The sequence below is a fragment of the Pollicipes pollicipes genome, unplaced genomic scaffold, assembly GCF_011947565.3.
Source record: "Pollicipes pollicipes isolate AB1234 unplaced genomic scaffold, Ppol_2.1 Scaffold_7262;HRSCAF=8765_pilon_pilon_pilon, whole genome shotgun sequence".
In the NCBI taxonomy this organism is placed as follows: Eukaryota; Metazoa; Arthropoda; class Thecostraca; order Pollicipedomorpha; family Pollicipedidae; genus Pollicipes; species Pollicipes pollicipes.
In genome coordinates, this window is record NW_023597055.1 from 10,453,734 (window position 1) to 10,459,599 (window position 5,866).

The 5,866-nt window shown below is 53.8% G+C and overlaps 1 pseudogene; it reads left to right on the top strand.

Annotated features, from left to right (window-relative positions):
- Positions 1 to 2,727: 2,727 nt before the first annotated feature.
- LOC119113423 (B9 domain-containing protein 1-like) lies at positions 2,728 to 5,052 on the top strand (annotated as a pseudogene).
- Positions 5,053 to 5,866: the final 814 nt, after the last annotated feature.

The window sequence follows — 5,866 nt, forward strand, 5'->3', positions numbered from 1 at the left end:
ACACTTGGTAAAAAGGGTGCGACACTCTGGGACTCCAGTTTGACACCGAACAAGCTGGGTTACACGCCAGTCAGTGATAAAATACCACAATCTTGCCATAAGAAACCATGCGTGATATGCGATCGAGCTCCACTTCGTCACCACAACTAATCAAGACCAACACGAGAAAACGCCAGGCATGCGTTCAGTACCAGTAGCGCCACCTATGCCGCCTTTACCACGCCCGCCACGTCATCTATAGCAGACAGCAGGCGTGCCGTTCGGGTTTGCGCGGCACGGGGAACAGGACAGCCCGAATCGCCTCGTCAAAGACGTTCTTCAGGCCCTTCTGAGTGAGGGCCGAGCACTCGAGGTACTTGACAGCGCGCACGTCTCGCGCCATGTGCAGGCCCTGCCGACGCACCGGCCCATAATGCTTGAACGCAGGCGGCGGAGGCACATGCCCAGCCCCAATTATCACCGGGAGGATCTCAATGAGCATAGGTGCTAGGCTCAACGTCAAACACGCTATTCAAATCACTGCTTATTTGTGATGCACAAGGATCAGCGGGGGGTCCAGTAGGCAAGGCATTGGGTTCCACACCAAAGAGACTGTTGAATGAATGAAATGAATGACCAATGAATGGTGCATACTAACGTATACACCCAGCCATAGTATCGGTCCATCGACATCGAACTAGCAACTTGGACAAGATAAACTGAGAGAGATCTGCTTCGATCAACTTGATGCAACTTTGGCCACACTGAAAACGAACAAAAACGAATTTTAAAATAGTTAGTTCATACATGCCGTTTTTATCCGTCTTTGGGAAACCACCTTTACGGGAAACGCTAAAAGTGAGGGAAAGATCCATTTGATTCATTCAAGACCACACTGACAAACCAAACCACCATTCGTTTCCACCACCCCAAAATCGTCAAAAATCCAGCTCTAAGTCATTCTTCCCCAGTGTTGAAAAGTAAGTGCGCACACCCTGAGCACAGAGGTCAAGAACATCGGCGTTGCCAAATGTAGACCCAACACGAAATACAAAGTCAAGTTGCGGTGTTCTACCAATGAGATAATGAGTGAAACATACTGCAGTTTGGTATGATTTGAAGTCTCTTCCCAATGAAAGCGCAATATCAAGAAAAGTCGAATGACACGCGAGCAGCGTTTCAGCACGCTTGAGCTATCGGTTTTACAAGACGATCTGCACATTTCACACTCATAACTGAGGACCACGAAAGGATTTAACGGTGCCGTGTTTCAAGGAAACAGGAGAATTCCTACAAACAGCGCGTCTAACAGCATGGACACGGCGCGATTGGATCGGTCTTATCAAATAAGACGCACGGAAGTGCATATAATGTAATATTAATGGCACCGTACAAACGCACGTGGAATGAACGGTACCTCGACGGGATACTGGCGTTGCCAGAAATAAGTTTGGTGTATGTCGAACCAATGAGAATGGCGTGTTTCCCAAATAATCTCATGTTTACGATACACATAAACATCAACGATTTCGAAAATGCGATGTTTGTTTTACGAACGCAAGAAATTGCGCGTGCCTCCGGCGCACTGAGCTGGGTTTTCAAGTGACAAGTAAGTCACACTAAGAACTGTGAGCTGCGGCAGTGATCATGATCGACCAAGTGCCTCCATCCCTCCCCCTCCTAACCCCATCCCATCCACCCATCTGGGGAGGCGGGGCCTTGACGACGGACCGCTGTTGTTGCCATCACCGCGTCAGTGCCTGAACGGCCGGCTCTGACGAGGCCCTGACGCCCCACTTCAGACTGGGGCGGCACCCCTGGCTGGGCGCCCGAGAAAAAGACCCCGCCGCCGGCCACCCACCCGCACAACAGCTCAGCTCGGTCTGCAGCATAATGCTAGCGCTGCCGCCGTCAGATATCCGGAACGAGACAAACAACTCCCGAGCAGAGCGGTCGTGCAGGGCCAGCGGCGCCACGCGGCGAGTCAAAAGGACTTCGGCAAAGTGCGACGCGAAGGCTACAGTCAAACACATGATTTGGGAAATGATTGAATGAATGAATGATTGATTAATTTGTTAATTGGTGTTTTCGGGCGCCTCGACTTGACTGAAAAGAATTATGCTTTGCCTGTGGGGTACCATGGGGTGCCATGTGTGCTAATTCAAGATTCTAAAACATATTAAAAATCATATTTTGCAGTCAGCCCACCCTCAACCTTAATGTTTAGGACATATATTAGTCATTAGTCCTATACCTGTTAATGTCATGTAGATGTCTTATATTCATATTTTCTCTTAGCCCACCTTCAAACTTGATGTTCAGGGCATATATAAGTTATTTGTTCTGTACCTGTTAATGTCACGCAAACTGTGTATGTATACATATATAGGATCTGTGGTACTGTGGTACATATAGGACATTCTGGCATGGGACTAGTGGCTTATACATGTTCTAAACATGAAGTTGGAATGTGGGCTGAGAGAGCAAATATGGATTTGTTGTTGAAGGATTTTTAGAGCTAGTGGGCATGGTCGTTTAGCAGCAAGAGTACTGGCATGTTGTAAACCAAAATCATTGTGATTTTGCTTTACCTCTAGGTATACCATGTAGTAGCTAACCATTTTTGTGTCATTTATTTTACTTCACATTGCTTTAAAGTGTCAGTTTTTGGTGTTGATGCTACCACCTGCCAGCCTAGTGGTGGTGCTGGTCAGCCATGCTCTAAAATTGTTTGCAGGTCCAAAGGCAATGGCAGCCAATGAGCCAGGCTTCATGGTGTCTGTGACAGGCCAGATTGAGTCAGCAAGCCTGGCTGACTTGATGACATCTACTGCCGCTACTCCTTCCACCATGGCCCCGACTGGGAGCATGGTGGCGGTACGTGCAGATGCTGGTCGTGTTCTATGCCTCAGCCAGCAGTGAAACTCGGCTTTGGATGTTTTGCCTTGGCATTTATGCTGATGCACATTTTAAGTATAACAAAGCATTTGTACAGATTTTACCAGGTCGTAAATCACTTTAGGTACCTTGAGATTGTGCTGTAATGTTGGCCACTGCATGATCTTCACTATGAATGAACTCCCAATGTTTGTTTGAGGAGATTCTGAGATTACAGCCCACGCCTATCATGACTCGTATGATCCCTAATTCCCACTACCGATCGTGAAATTCCAGTTGAATGGCACAATCTGTGTGACGAAAGTTTACAGTGCCGACAAGCACTCTGAAGTGAGCGGAACAGAGTTCGGGATCAGCGCTGTGTCCCGTCGTCACCGCGCACGAGTCGGCTCCGCTGACGACAGCCGCTCCGCCGCCAGGGTCTGGACGAGGGTATCTCGCAGATCAGCAAGCGCAGCCAGGACGAGCGCCAGCTAACTGGTCTGGAAACCTGCCCGTCGAAGTGTCGTTCAAGTCCACCAACCCGCACGGCTGTGAGTTGGGCGCCGGCAGCCCGCCGCCCGCCTGCTGGCTCGTCCGCCCGCTCGCCCACCCGCTCGCCCCGCCCGCCCCGCCCGCTCGCTCGCTCGCCGTCCGCTCGCCGTCCTCGCGCACACACGCCCGTCCGCCCCGCCGCCTGCCCGCCGCCTGCCGCCCCGCCGCCCCGCCGCCCCGCCGCCCGCCGCCCGCCCGCTCGCTCGCTCGCAGTCCGCTCGCCGTCTCGCGCACGCACCCCCGCCGCCCCGCCCCGCCCGCCCGCCCCGCCCGCCTGCCCCGCCCGCCTGCCCGCCCCGCCGCCCCGACGCCCAGACGCCCGCCGCCCCGCCACACCTCCGCTGCCCGCCCGCCCGTCTTCGCGCACGCTCGCCGGAACGGGCCGCGCCAGCACCGGGGATGCGTGCGCGTCGGGGACGGCAAGGGCGTCTCATGTTTTGGGGTCTGGTCATGCGCGTGACAAAGGTTGGTGTGTGGGGGGGGGGCGGGGGGGGGGGTCGTACAGGCAGTGGTCCACGGGGGCGCCCGAAGTCGAAATTATCGGGATGTGGCGTGTGCCGCATTTCGCCGCTCCGGGTCTGGTAAAATAGATAAGACAGTTTACCGGCCTTTTCGTCGTACAAATGCGAGGGAAATGGAGAGATAGACGTATTGCTATTTTGGCCACATGCCTTATTCACTTTGATAAAGGCATGTGGCCGAAAGATCAATCCATCTTTTTCTCCATCTTCATAGTTTTTCTACAAAGAATAAGGCTATTAATACTGCGTTATTAACATGCATAATGTTTCGTCGCGAATGCACTAACAACTCACGTGGTCTCGCGAAACTTACTTAAAACTTTATGGGTATGATACCTGCATCTTCAGAAGCACCTGGCGCGTGTGTGCGGTGCCGTCACCGAGTTAACGACGCAAACGCTCGTCCCATGCCCTTCTGCCTAATTGTAAAGTTAATCACCACGTCACCACACCACGTCTGTGTAATGTTTGCAAAATGGGGTGTGCGTGATAAATATTTTACAGCAATACATTTCGTGAAAGAAACAGCAACGTATGATAAGCCGTTTGCAAACGCGCGTTGCAAATTCGTCTTGCAGGGCCGCAGCTGATCGTCAGCTGTTACGGACCGGGGACCTTTTCGGCACTGACGTCATTCGGGCTACGGCGTGTGTCACGTGCTCGGTCTGCTCGGGGAGCCACCGGGTCAGGTGAGGGCCGCCCGCCGGCCGCGCCCGCGCCGTCCTACTCACCGCTCGCAGAGGTCTCCATCTGCTCACGCGATGCGCGCGTGCCCAACTATTCGAGCTGTCGTTTATGTACGATTTGGAGTTTGCCCTTGGAGCGGGCAGTCTTGCATTTCGAGGTGGGTGGTGATTTGATGAGTTGCTGCTGTTTTACATAAACTGAACATTGTATCGGGAATTTCTGGGTAGTCCGCGGCTTGTCTTTGTCTTTCCTTGGGAACTACCTGGCTGGCTGTCAGTTGTTGATGATTGATATTACATGGCGCTTCGCCTGCTAAGCCTGTTAAGCGCCGACACTGGGCGTCGACCGTAACCTCGTAGATCCGGCTGCTCCGCGCATGACGTTCCGGCCGGGAGCCATGTGGCGTCTGTGTGCGCCGAAGGTGGCCGTGTGAACGGTGCTGGTGTGTTTCTGGGGCAGCCGTGCAGCCAGCGGCGGCCACAGCCCCGGCCATCGCTCCGGTAGGTGTTAGGTTACACAGCGCTCGTGTGCACTGGGTTGTCACCCTACAACTAGGCTAGGCGATTACTATGTGTGCCCATGGGAGCAGGTAGAGTCAACTGGTCTTCTTGTGCGCCTTTGGGTGGTCGTGCTGCGTTACCCAGTCGCTGTGCACACACGGAGGAGCGGAATTCTGTGTTCAGGGTATCCTCGGGTGGCCGTGTCCAGTTACCCATTGACTGCGTGCTTACCCAGGATGGCCGTGTTTTATGTTCATGGTGTTCTCGGGCGGCCGTGTCCAGTGATCTCCTGACTGCGTGTTTACCTAGGATGGCCGTGTTTTATGTTCATGGTGTTCTCGGGGGCCGTTTCCAATGATCCATTGACTGCGTGTTTACCCAGGATGGCCGTGTTTTATGTTCATGGTGTTGTCGGGGGGGGGGGGGGGGGCCTTGTCCAGTGATCCATTGACTGCATGTTTACCCAGGATGACCGTGTTTTATGTTCAGGGAGTTCTCGGGGGGCCGTGTCCAGTGACCCACTGACTGCGTGTTTACCCAGGATGGCCGTGTTTTATGTTCCGGGTGTTTTCGGAGTGCCGTGTCCAGTGACCCACTGACTGCGTGTTTACCCAGGATGGCCGTGTTCGTACCGGAGTCGACCTCACAGCTGCAGAAGCTGGCTTCCTGGTTCACGGGCCGCCGACCGGAGCTGGCCGACCCGGTCACGCTGGCGCTCGGCGAGGGCAGGGAATGTGAGGTGACGTG